The following is a 14,787-nucleotide window of genomic DNA, read 5'->3' on the forward strand; positions in this document are numbered from 1 at the left end:
GAAACCAGCCAATATTCATAATCGTACACAGCCATTCTGGCCCATAATAAAACAGCACTTCCACCATTCAACATCATCAAAATCATAAAACCGGCATTTAAGCCATAAATCACTTTTCTCAAGCCATTTCACTTTGAAATCAAACTTCAACTCTTTTCAGCCTTGGCTTTAAAGATCTCATTTCTCAAATCATCTCAGGCTCATAAGCCAAATTTACTCAAAGTGAGTTTCCTTTTTAAAACAAAGCTACTCTCGGCATTCTCTTTCCAAAACTTTCAAAACCATGGCAAGTTAAGGATTTATTTCAAAGTATTCAAAACCACCCATCCAACAATGGGATTTTATAACAAAAGCTTCTCGGCAGAGTCCTAAGTCTTTAGGGAAGGTCAACCTATATCAATTCCTTAAAATTCATTGAAACTCTTAAAATCATGGATTCTCGGTTCAAGTAAATAAAATTGAATTTATTATGAAACCGACCATACAAAATCACAAGTTCCAACCCGGTCTAAAAATCAACTCATTTGAAAAGGAACCGGTTTATTTGAATCAAACCACTTTCAGGTTTCTTTTTGGAACCCATTATTCTAACTCTTCCAAAATGCCTCAAACTTAATTACTCAATCAAAAGTCTAGATTCCTTTGAAATCACTAAAAGCTCCTTTTTATATTGAAATCAATATTAGAGCATCATTCTTTCCTTCAGTGATTCAAACGGTAAAAATAGTTCATTTCTAAAAGAGTTGAACTCAAGGCATAAAGTTCACTAAATAAATTAAGCTTGAAAACATAAATATTCTCTTAATAAATCAAATAATACAACTTCTCGAATCCAACCCTCTTTGAATAACTTTTCAAATAAGACTACGATTTTGTAGAAATTTCGGCAGCACCTCCCCTAAAACTTGGACTTTTGCCACCCGGTTCGGGTCCCAACTAAACCGTTTCTCATTCCTTTTCAACAGCTCAAAACCAGAAATCAATTCAAAAGCAAGCTAAACCCAACAGTCGCCTCAGTGGCATATCTCAAGAAAACAAAAATCAACTCAATATCAACCGATTTAACTCATTTTCAAAGCTTTAAAGAATCGGTTTAGCAACAAATCATTTATCAAAACCAAATCAATTAAAGCAAACTAGGCTGAATTTCAAAGAGTATTCTATCTTTCACATTATCAAAAGAGTCAACATAGCTCAAATCAATTCTCTACGGCTTGACTCGATTTCAAAGCTTTAAAAGAATCAACTTCAAAAGCATTTCGTTTCACAAAGCCATACAACAGATCCATTCATCAAAACCAAGTAATAATCCATTCAAACATATAATTACATTCATTCAGGACAATCAACATCACATAAGGCTTATACAATCACGAAATACATTATTTCACATCAGTATCCATATATAATAATTCCAATATATAAAATATAGTTTTCGGAAAGCGCCCCTACCTCAAAACGCAAATCCATAACCCAAACGTCTCACAGAGTCCTTTCCGCCTCAACCCGAACGGACGACAACCAAAACCTCAGCTTCCAGCCACGTTCACAATAACCATAGCAACACTAATCGCAACATACAATAATCAGGACTCGACCCCACATTATCAAACCTCATTTCATTAACCGAACACAACAGAATACTAACGCGAGGTTTTCGAAATATACTTACTTACCGAAATAACACAAAGGAATAGCTGCGATTCTGAACCGACCCGACAACAGCCCCATAGCGACAAAAAGCTCCGGTGGCTCAACAACAACCTTAGTTTCGACGCACATTTATCGAAACTCAACCCTGGGTAACCAACATCTCAGAATCTCTAACGAAGTATAACAGGGCACTAACTTTAAGGGGTTTCGGAAACCAAACACTTACCAAGAAAAACGGTTTTTGGCGGCCACAATACCGATCCCGGCAGCCAAAGGAGTGGCGGCCATGACAACAACAGCAATGGAGTTTCAAAGGTGGCGGAAACCCCTCCTTCCACGGCTCCCATGGTGGCTTCCGACAGAGACTGTAGCGGATCTGAATGGCGGCGGCAGCTAGCTTCCTTTAATGGAAACAAGAATAACGGCGGCGCCCAAGAATTCCGACGGAGGCGGCGGCGGACCAAAGCACCAGAAGCAGAGGGGATTCATCTTGCTTCCCTCTCACACGTCCGTTCCACAGCAGTGGCCTCCACTGGCGACAGCGGCGGACTCCACCCAAGGCGACGGTGACTGTTCAGACAGCGGTGACGGCACACGGCGGTGCGCGACGGCAGCGGTGAGTCCCTCTCCGCTCGACGCCGACTCCACGCTTCTCTCTCTCTCTCTCTCGGTCTCGCGTTCCCCTCTGTTCGCGATGAAGATGAACAGCAACTGACGGCGAGGCGCGGCAGTTGGACAGCAGCGTGGAGCTTCAGTGACAGCAACAACGCGACGGCGGCGGTGGAGCCCAGCACGCCGGCGCGAATCTCCTTCCTCTCCTCCTCCCTTCTCCCGCGGCCCTATTTTCCCTATTTCCCCATCTTTGATTTGGCGCTGCTATAGGTTTCACTTGTGTCTGTGTTAGGTTTGCTTGTGGGTGAGTGGTGATGAGGGTAAAGGAGAGGGGCAGCAGCTGCGGCTGCATGGGTTTGGGGGGCTAGGGTTTTCTTTTTTCAAAAATTAGGGTTAGGGGCATTTTAGTAATTTTACTTAAAAATAAGGATAATATAGTAATTAGAAATAAATTCTAACCCAACAATAATAATGTATAAAAATACTATTTACTCATCAATTTTACAAATTATTTTCAATAAAATGTTCAAATCAAATAATTAGAAATAATATACTTAATTTCTTCATTTTCCAAAATAGCAGTATTAATATTTAAAATATTACTTATCTAATCCAAATTATATAAAATCTTTATTATTTCATAACTATCAACTTTATAATTCAAATATAGAAAATATAATCCAATAATTATAGAATTGGATAATAATCATAACTCATCTCAAATTCAATAAATCAAAACTTGCCTTAATTATCTTTAATAAAATAATTTCTGAAATTAAGGCTATAAATAACCATATGATTTGAGACTTGATCATAATAATACTTTTCAAAAGTTCTGGGTCTTACATCGGGTACTGATTTGGTCATTACCTATTTTTATTTAGGTAATTTGTGGAGTATTTTTTTTATATGTATTAGGCTAAATCTACAACCCATTATTCACATTGTTTAAAATTTTCATTGTCTCCCTAGCGGAGTTGTTATATTAATACTTCAAAATAATAATAAAAAGAAAAAACGACCAAGGAATAGCAATAGAAAGTAAATGGCATTTTTTGTATGCGAAAAGACATGAATTGAGCACTAATTCTACTGTCTTTTGATTTTCATCTCCTCTAAGAACTACCTCAACCCCGCCATTAATCTCAATCTTAATTCGTCCGAGTTAATAGTCAAATTTGTTCCTGAAAGATCACTCGTTTTTCAAATTAGTTCTCAAAAGATTTCTTTAGTCATATTAGTCCTTAAAAGATAAAACATAAGTCAAATTGGTCCTTCCGTTAATTAGATGATGACGGCATGATGACATCTCATATTAAGTACCACGTGGCATGATGACGTGGTAGTTAATGTCACGTTTCATAATATGATTGGTTGACGTATCAGGTCAGTGACACCTAGCATGCCATGTATCACCTGACGAGTAAAAAAGTTATTTATAATCAAAATAGTCCTTGAAAGTTTAGACATAAGTCATTTTCATTCTTAAAATTTTAAAAATTAATCAAATTAGTTCTATATAAGTTTTTTTACATTTTTCATAATATTAAATTTGAAGTATTTTTTATAGTACTAATTTTAATATTATTTTTTAGACCTTAATAAATAAATTTTCTTTACATAAAATAATAAAAATAATTAAATTATTATAAATTTATTTTGTCATTTGTATTTTAAATTTTATATTTTCAAATTGTAATTTGTTTATAATGAATTTTTTTATTTAAACGAATTTATCAAATTATTGTTGATTATATATTTAAAAATTTAATATTTTAAATTTATAATTTTTTTAAAATAACTACTATATTTATTTAGTAAGATATAAAAGATTAAAATATTTAAAATAACTACTATATTTATTTAGTAAAATTTAAAATATTAAATTTCTAGTTTTTTAATATTTTAAAATAACTACTACATTGAATTTCACTAAATAAATATAGTAGTTATTTTAAATATTTTAATCTTTTATATTTCACTAAATATAAAATATTGGAAAAAACATCCTACGAAAAGTTAAAAGTTTTAAGTATCTTGGGTGCATCATACAGGATAATGGAGAGATTGAACATGATGTAAATCATATAATCCAAGTAGGTTGGTCAAAATGGCGGAGTGCATTTGGTTTTATATGCGACAAAAAAGTCCCTTTAAAACTTAAAGGTAAATTCTATCGCACTGCTATAAGACTGGCTATGCTTTATGGTACGGAGTGTTGGGCGGCTAAAGGAGAGCACGAACATAAGCTGAGTGTGACAGAGATGAAGATGTTGAGTTGGATGAGTGGTGATACGTGATTGGATAAAATAAGGAACGAAGATATAAGGGAGAGAGTTGGAGTAACACCTATTGTGGAAAAGATGGTTGAATCGCGTCTCAAGTAGTTTGGACATATGAGAAGAAGACCGATAGAATATCCAGTCAAGAGGATGGATGAGATGGAAGATGGACAAGGGGTGAAAGGCAGAGGAAGACCTAAGAAGACCATCCATGAGGTGGTCAAACGAGATCTACATGTAAACGGTCTCTCTGTAGACATGATACATGACAGAGCACAATGGCGTTGTTTGATTCATGTAGCCGACCCCACTTAGTGGGATAAGGCTTTGTTATTGTTGTTTGTTGTTGTTATATTTCACTAAATAAATATAGTAGTTATTTAAAAAAAATATATTAAAATATTAAGATTCAACAAGTGATTCTAGAAATTAATTTTTTCAATTATTATGTTCTACCATATATATTAAACAATAATAAAAATTATAAATTTAAAAAATTTAAAAGATTTAAATTTTAAAATAAATATTATATTATATAGTAAGATTTAAAATATTAAATTTTTAAATATATAATCAACAATAATTTGATAAATTTGTTTAAATAAAAAATTTTACTATAAAAAAATTACAATTTAAAAATATAAAATTTAAAATACAAATGACAAAATAACTTTATAATAATTTAATTATTTTTATTATTTTATAGAAAGAAAATTTTATTTATTAAGGTCTAAAAAATAATATTAAAATTAGTACCATAAAAAATACTTCAAATTTAATATTATGAAAAAATAAAAAAAACTATATAAGGACTAATTTGATTAATTTTAAAATTTTAAAGATGAAAATGACTTATGTCTAAACTTTTAGGGACTATTTTGATTATAAAAAACTTTTTTACACGTCAAGTGACACGTGGCATACTAGGTGTCACTGACCTAACACGTCAACCAATCATATTGTGACACGTGGCATTCACCTACCATGTCATCATGCCATGTGGCACTTAACATGACACGTCATCATGCCGTCATCATCTAACTAATGGAAGGACCAATTTGACTTATATTTTGTTAGTTGGATAATTAGCTTGTTAATTATAGAGATTAGTTTGTCATAGTCAGGTTAGTAAAATTAGTTATTTTCACTTATATGTATGTATATATATGTGACCGCAGAATTTGTAATAGTTAAGAAAAGTAAATGAAAAATACTGAAGGTAGTTTAACCCCAAATCTTCTCTCTCTCGAACTGTCTCTCTCACCTTCTACAATCTCCTTCTTCTTCTAATCAACGATTGATTCAGTCATGGATACAGAACACAGTAGTTTTAACATGGTACGGTGAGCATTCCATGGATTGAATCCTTCATTTCTTCTCTGTACTCCCTTTGTACTCCCACCTATTGCTTTCTTCTCTTTCCTTAAACCTACACTATAGAGTTTGATGAGAGTTTCTCACTCCACGATCTTGTGATTTCGCTGCGGTGAGAACTCCGATCAACGGGATTAAGGGAAGAAGATTTTGAATCGGTCATTTACTAGATTCATTGATCAAAGATTTCAATTCCTACTCCAATGGATTCCAACCACACCCCGAATCATTGAAGCATCGATCTCCAACTTTTGGCCCAAATTGTGGCACAAATCACTAGTATGCAATCTGCATCGATGAAATCAACTGTGAGCTCTCATCTTAATTTGGCTAGTCCCTATTATTTGCATCCAGCGGACAGTCTAGGTAACCCTTTGATTTCTAGGGTTCTTGATCATCAGAATTATAACAGCTGGTCGCACTATATGCTGTTAGCGCTTAAATCAAAGAACAAGTTGGCCTTTATTGATGGTACTCTCCCAAAGCCACCCGTAGATGACCCGTTGTTTGAGGCTTGGGATTGTTGCAATACTTTCGTCGTCTCCTGGATTCATCTTTCTCTGAGCAGTGACATTGCTCAAAGCGTGATGGGAAATGGCATAGCCAAGGATCTATGGCAAGAACTCAAGAATCGATTTTATCAAGGGGATGTCTTTAAGATTGCTGAGCTCCAAGAGAAGTTGTTCTCAATCAAGCAAGGTGATCTATCTGTCACTCATTATTTCACCAAACTCAAAGGAATTTGGGAAGATTTGGAAACTTTCAGACCCCTCCCACAATGCAACTGCACACCAAAATGCACCTGTGTCTTTGACACGGTTAGCAATTATCGAAAGGATACTTTTGTGTGCGATTCTTGAGGGGCCTCAATGAACAATTTGGAAGTTCTCGATCAAACATTATGCTCATGAACCATCTTCCTTCCATTGTTCTTCCTATTCAATGATGCTACAACAGGAACGACAACTCTTGGGCACTGACATTACTGAGCCAAGCCCTTTGTTGAGTACCGCTTCATCTAACACTTTTTAGTCTCGAGGCAGAGGACGCGGTAGAAGAGGGCTAGGACGTGGTCCAGGTGGCAGAGGAAGTTCTAAGCTCTGTGCCTATTGTAGTAAAATTGGACATCTCATCGACACTTGCTACCGCAAGCATGGAATGCCTCCAAATCTTAAGAAACAGAACCAAATCAATAATCTCACTACTGAGGATGATGATTGCGATGAACCAATTAGCTTGTATGAGAATCAGGGGGAATCTTCACATGTGAAGTTTACTTCAGAGCAAAAAGATGCACTACTGGCCCTTTTGCAGCATCATTGAGTCAAGGTCAATCATAATATGAATCAAGTTGCTCGAGCCAATGACACCACTCTTGGTGAGCATCACTATGCTGTCATGTCCATTTGTTCATAGCACAATAACTCCTGTGTCATCGACACTGGAGCCACCATACATGTGACATATAAGTTAGATGCGTTTGATTCGTATCATAAAATCAAACCAGTAAAAGTTAGATTACTAAACAACCAAATCATCATTGCATCTATTGCGGGTCGTGTCATTTTCTCAAAATCTTTATACCTTACAAATGTCTTATACATTCCATCTTTTGCATACATTTTAATTTCTGTTTCACAACTTATTGCATCACTTGACTGCCAATTTATTTTCAACAAATTTGGTTGTGAGATATAGGACCTTCTAACATGGAAGATGATTGGGGCAGCTGATTACTCTAATGGCTTGTATACACTGAACACCAGCACCACCATATACAATACACTTCAATGCAGCTCACATGACACTACGATGCACAACACTAAACTGTGGCACCTCAGATTGAGCCATGTTCCTTTCAATAAATTTCAACTCTTACATGATTTGTTTCCTTCAATTTCTAGTTCAAACTTTAATAAAATTGTGGCTACAAAGCCATGTGATTCTTGTCAATTCGCCAAACAAAAGAGACTTTCTTTTTCTACTAGTCATAGCAAATCTAATGCAGTGTTTGACATTATACACATTGATATCTGGGGTCCTTTGAATATTCTTTCTATTGATGGTAACAAGTATTTTCTCACTATAGTAGATGACTACAACAGATACATTTGGATATTTTTTATGAAATTAAAATTTGAGAAAAAAATATTGATTAAAAACTTTGTAACCCTCGTTAAAAATAAATTTCACAAGACTATAAAGTGCATTTGGTCTGACAACGGCAAGGAGTTCTTAATGCATAACTTTTATGCAGCCAAAGGCATATTGCATCAAAGGTCAAGTGTGGCAACTCCACAACAGAATGGAATAGTAAGACGCAAGCACTAGTACATACTGCAGGTAGCTCGATCCATTCTATTCCACTCTGCTGTCCCTAATTGCTATTGGGACTTTGCCGTCACCCATGCTATCCATTTGATCAATATATTGCCAAGTTCCATCTTAGAAAACAAAGCACCTTTTGAAATTTTTTTTAACATCAAACCAGATTTCAAGCATTTAAAAATTTTTGGTTGTCTCACTTATATCTCAACACTTGCAGCTGGTAGGATGGAACTTGATAAACGGGCCAGAAAGTGTGTTTTTTTGGGATATAAGGAAGGGACCAAAGGTTACATTATTTTAGATATACAAAGCAAACAATTATTTGTGTCAAGAGACGACGTGTTTTTTTAGTCAAGTCTGCCCTTCACTGAGGCAGTGCCTCCCGCACCTCTTATATCTCACACAATATGTGCTAAGCCCGTTGACCCATTTCTATACACTGAGGCTTATGATGCCACACCACAACATCATGATGACCATAATTCACCCAATATTTCATCACAATTGCCTCTCATTTTACAAAATTCACATCATCAGATCACTCACACACCATTGAGGACTCACACGGAGGCTCTCTCACAACCTCCTATATCAACTCCACTCAGAAGGTCCTGAAGGATCCATAAACCACCACGCTACCTAGTGATGAGGTAGAAATTTGCACAACACAAATTCCTTTGACAAGTGTACCGAATCGCCAAGTAATAACTCAATGTTGAGTGAGGTCGATCCCACAGGGTTTGATGGATTAAGCAACTTTAGTTAGGTGATTTATCTAGTCAAGCTAATATTTGATGATGTTGGTGAAATAGAATCAACAAAATGTAAATTGCTGGAAATTAAAATGCTGAAAGTAAATTGTGAAAGGTAAATGGCGAAAAATTAAATGACAAGAAAGTAAAGAGCTGAAACTTAAATGACAAGAAAGTAAAAGCAAGAATGTAAATAGCGATGAAAGATAAATTGCACGAAATGTAAATGGGTTTTGGGTGCTGGGAATCAAAGATAACAAGAAACTTAAAGCAATTGAAAGGAAAAGCAACAATGGATGAGATTCATTAGGGATTGGAGATATTATAATCCTTCATGAATCAATGGGTCTCAACTTCATTCTCAATCATATGAAGTAGATCTATGGCGGATTGTAAATAATTGAGTTCCAATTCCTTGCCAATTTCTCTTAACACAACCAATTGCCAATTCCTTGATCTAATTGTTCATGAGAAGAGGTTAAGTTCAATTCTTTTATCCATAAGTCACACAAGTTCTCAGGATCTCAATTCAAACCAGGAATTTATTGATCAAGAGAGTTGTAGGGAAAGAGCTTCAAACTAATTTCTATGATTCCCCTTTCGAGGCTTACATAGAAATTCAAATGGATCTCAACACCCTTCCGGTAGTGAATAGATCTATTAAGCATAGAAGTTATCCCTTAGCTACAACAAGCGGATTGAGAAGAAGAAGAATTTCATTTATTCATTTGAATTATAATAGAGCTCCTCCCCATAATGATGTGGGGTTTAGTTCTTCATCACTCTGGAAAACTCAAAGAGAAAAGAAAAGTACATGAAAAGTAAAAGAAAGAAAATCCTAATTCGGAACCTCTCTATAAGAGTCCTTTCTTTCTAAGTTCAAAAACTCTCCTATATATACAATCTTCAGCTCAGTTCTCAAGTACTTGGATGTGGGATTTTGGCCTTAGTTAAAGCAAGTTAGGAGTGGCTCTTTCTGAAGTTAACGCTGGTGTTAACTCACTAACGCTCTCATACTTGCATGAGTGCCCTTGGAACTGGCGTTGGTACTGGCATTAACAGCCTTGCTAACGCTACAAGTCTTCTTCTAAGCTGGCGTTAACACTACCGCTAGTGTACTAACGGTGCCACCAATGTTACCTTCAAACCCTTTCTGGCGTTGCTACTGGCGTTAACACACTGACGTGGCCATTAACGTTTGTGCGTACGCACAATGCTTCGTGCGTGCGCACACTGGCCAATTTTCCTCTTGTGTGTATGCACACTGCTCCGTGCATACGTACACTACCCAAATCTTCCAACCCCAACTCGTGAAATGGTCGAAGACGTTAGTGTGCTAACGTTGGTGGCGTTAGCACACTAACGTTGGCACCTTCCTCCTTATGTAGTAGCGTTGGTGAGCCAACTTTGGCCACTAACGTTGCTTCCTTCCTTGAGTCACGTTGGTGCTGGCGTTAGTAGGCTAACTTGGCCACTAATGCCAACTTCTTCTCCTTGGCAACGTTAGCACTGGCATTAGTGGGCTAACTTGGCCACTAACGCCAGCACCTCTTCCTTGAACCAACGTTAACCATGGCGTTAGTGGGATAACTTGGCTACTAATGCCACAGCCTCTGCTTCTTCTTTGCTTCTCATTTGCTTCTCCTTGCCTATCATCAACCAAACAAGTGCATCGAAGCTTTGCCATAATCACAAGACAATGCATCATTCATTGCATCAATCTCATAAAAATATTTATAATTCACCATGTTTGATTGAATCAAGACATGCATACATTACTCATCCAAATGCTTGCTTATTGACTAAGAAAATGCATGAAACCAAGTAAAAAGTATAGAAAATGACTTGTGAAACTAGCCAAAGATGCCTAGGCATCACCTAGCTAATTTTCAGTGCATGCAAACCTCTAAACTTCCTATTGCACAATCATCATCATCCTTGTATCCTCTTTCACATTGCATATCATACCATAAACTCTCATCCACCCACAAGACACTATCATTGGCTATTTCAAATGCATATGAACCTTCATTTTATGAGGAAACTATAACTCAAAGATGTTGGAAAGAAGCCATTAATGTAGAATTAAATGCTCTGAAGTCAAACCAAACATGGGACTTCACCCCTCTTCCTCATGGCAAGTATACAATTGGTAATAAATGGGTTTTTAAACTGAAATTAAGGCCTGATGGATCCGTTGAACGCCACAAGGCCCGGTTGGTTGCAAAAGGTTACACCCAAACTCCTGGTTTTGATTTTTTTGACACATACAGTCCCGTTGCGAAGATGGCAACCTTTTGGACTCTCTTAGCAATTTCAGCAGCTAAAAATTGGTATTTGCAACAACTCGATGTCAATACGGCATTTTTACATGGCGATCTGGATGAGGAGGTCTATATGAGACCCCCTAAAGGCCTTCATCTACCAAGACCAGACCTAGCCTGTGAATTCAGAAAGTATCTCTATGGCTTAAAATAAGCCAGCAGGCAATGGAACGTGAAACTGACTTCAATGTTAGTTAGTTTGGGATACAAGAAATCCATCAATGATTACTCTCTCTTCACTAAACAATCTGCTAAGTTGTTTACTACTATTTTAGTTTATGTGGATGATTTAATACTAACAGGGGATGACCAAGGTGAAATAAGGAAAACAAAGATGGCTCTAGACAAAGCATTCAGCATCAAGGACATAGGTAATCTTAAATATTTCTTAGGCTTGGAAATAGATAGGAGCAACAAAGGTATCTCTGTTTATCAAAGAAAATATGTCACTGATTTGTTGAAGGACTATGGCTTGAGTGATGCCAAACTAGTTAGCACTCCCATGGAGTATACATCAAAACTATCCAGATCAGTTGCACCTTTGTATGACGACATTTCAACATATCGCAAATTAGTTGGGAGATTGGTGTATTTGACCATGACAAGGCTGGACATTTGTTATGTAGTTGGCAAGTTAAATTAGTGTTTGGACTGCCCCACAACAGCCCATTATCAAGCAGCGATTCGTGTGTTGAAATACCTCAAGAATGTCCCCGCTACTGGCCTTCTATTCCCTACCTCTTCTGACCTTTGTCTGAAAGGCTTCACTGATGCTGATTGGGCATCTTGTCCAGATACCAGGAGGTCAATTTCTGGGTATTGCTTCTTTTTGGGTGATGCTTTGGTTTCTTGGAAGAGTAAAAAGCAACCTACTGTAGCGAGGTTATCCTCAGAAGTCGAGTATAAAGCCATGGCAGCTGGTGTGGGTGAGGTTCAATGGTTGTCCTATCTTCTGCATGATCTTAATATTCCTATTACTCAGCCTATTCCCTTTTATTGTAATAACCAGTCTGTCCTTTATATTGCTGCGAATCTTGTGTTTCATGAAAGGACTAAGCACATTGAGGTAGATTGTCATGTGGTTCGAGAAAGAGTTGTGTCTGGGTTAGTTAAGTTGCTACCTATCTCAAGCAAAAATCAAACAGTGGATATCTTCACCAAGGCCTTAACACCTAGTCCTTTTCAGAACTGTTTTAGCAAGCTAGGCTTGTTCGATTTGTATGCTTCTCCATTAAGGGAGAATGGTTCCAGTGATTTTTGTTACTTGATGATTGACATCTTTCCTTATTGCAAGTTAATGATATGGAATTCTCCATTTTTCCAACTTGAGGGGGAATGTTAGTTAGTTAGATGGTGTCATTGTTAGATAGCAATTCTTTTACTCCAAGTTGATATTATGACAGTATGCATAACTATCAACTTAAGGGGGAATGTTCGTTCGATAATTAGCTTGTTAATTATAGAGATTAGTTTGTCATAATCAGGTTAGTAAAATTAGTTATTCTCATTTACATGTATGTATATATATGTGACAGCAAGATTTGTAATAGTTAAGAAAAGTAAATAAAAAATACTGAAGGCAGTTTGGCCCCCAATCTTCTCTCTCGAACTGTCTCTCTCATTTTCTACAATCTCTTTCTTCTTCTAATCAATGATTGATTCAGTCATGGATGTAGAACATAGCAGTTTTAACATATTTTATCTTTTAAGGACTAATATAACTAAAAAAATCTTTTGAGAACTAATTTAAAGAATGGGTGATCTTTTAGGGACGAATTTGACTATTAACTTGTCCATTATTTTTTATCATTCTCTCTTCCGATTTGCTTCTAACTTAATCCCAGTAAGATCACATACATAACCAATTATTTTACATTCTTCTATTGACATCGTATATTTTTTTAATAGGTGAAGCAAGTATAAACGTACATTTGTGAGCTATTTCAAATATAAATTTCTTTACAAAAGTGAAACAAGGTATCCTTATTTGATAACTCATTTGTTTATAATAATAATAATAATAATAATAATAATAATAATAATAATAATAGACTCATCAATTTATTTTTTTTATTTATTAGGCATATTTTCAATGAATTCACGAGATAATAGAATTGATACGACAACAACAGTGTCAAATAAGTTACATGATCCAATAAACAAGCATAGTACAAAAATAGATTTTAGATTGTGAGATGAATTGAAACCTGTGATTAGCATGGTATTTAATTTGATACATTAAAAAAAGAAAAAACTTCTATACAAGATATGCTCATCTTACTGGATTTAGTGTACGCAAATCGTCTGTTACAACAAAAATAAAGAAGACATTGTGTGAAGATATTTTTTTTACTGCAATTGTCCCACAAAGACTTTTTCCTAAATTTTGGTAATCAATTATGTCATTTAGTTTCAACTTAATATAATTTCTCCTGGTACTTCACTTTCTAATTTCATTATTACTTTTTCTCTGTTTCGCAGCACTCAAGGATTTGAAGTTTTGTTACTATAATCATGTGTTTGGAGATAACTGTTGATTTGGTGGATTATAAGTGAGTTGCTGCTTTAATTTGTGTGTGAGTAGTATGTCTTAATTTATGTGTTGGCATTTTTTATGTTTCAAGTATTGTAGTTATGAGATGTCTTTTGTATGACTTGCTATAAATTTATAATGTGTGATCATCCTTAATGACAATGTCAAAGAAAATGTATTATGCATCATTGGATTAGTGTTTATGTGGTTCATGAACTTGTAATTTATGTTATTTTATGTGATTCTGGTTACTAATTAGTGTTTATCATAAATTTTTATGAAGTTAAAAATTAATTTAAATTTATCACTTCTCGTTATATCATTACTCTAAATTTTACCATGCCAGAAAACTCAATCAAGCAGTAACTTTATATTTACTTATATGTTATTTATTTATGGACCAATCAACTTATTTTATTCACAAGAAAAAATTATTTTATTTCATAACTCATATATTAAATTATACATTAAAAATAAGTTAAATAATATATATTTATATATAAATATATAATTATTATTTTTAATATACACATAATATTTTTATGAAAATATTTTAATAAAAATTCACATATAATTATTTTTATATAAATTAATAATTAATAATCATTAAATAATTTAATATATTTAAAAAATTATTAATTATAATTTTTAATTATAAATTTTATATAAATACAATTACATACAAATTTTCACTATATATTTTCACTATATATTATTACAAATACACTATAAAAGAGAGGCATCAATAATAAATATAAATATATCTTAATAAATCAGCATTGTCACCTCTATGCAGTATATACTGTGGGATTTAGATTCTCTAAAGTTTGAATTTCACTTTAGAAGATAAAGTATAATCTATCACTATTTATTTCATAGGTGGGACCGAGAAAAAATATGAGAGAGAAAATATTTAATGGTGAGAGATC

The 14,787-nt window shown here is 34.8% G+C and overlaps 1 pseudogene; it reads left to right on the forward strand.

The window, feature by feature from the left end:
- The first annotated feature begins 6,346 nt into the window (after nucleotides 1-6,346).
- LOC148546163 (uncharacterized) lies at nucleotides 6,347-7,337 on the forward strand (annotated as a pseudogene).
- The last annotated feature ends 7,450 nt before the right edge of the window (nucleotides 7,338-14,787 follow it).

This window comes from Arachis ipaensis, chromosome B9 (assembly GCF_059453495.1).
Source record: "Arachis ipaensis isolate K30076 ecotype BB chromosome B9, ASM5945349v1, whole genome shotgun sequence".
Lineage (NCBI taxonomy): Eukaryota > Viridiplantae > Streptophyta > Magnoliopsida > Fabales > Fabaceae > Arachis > Arachis ipaensis.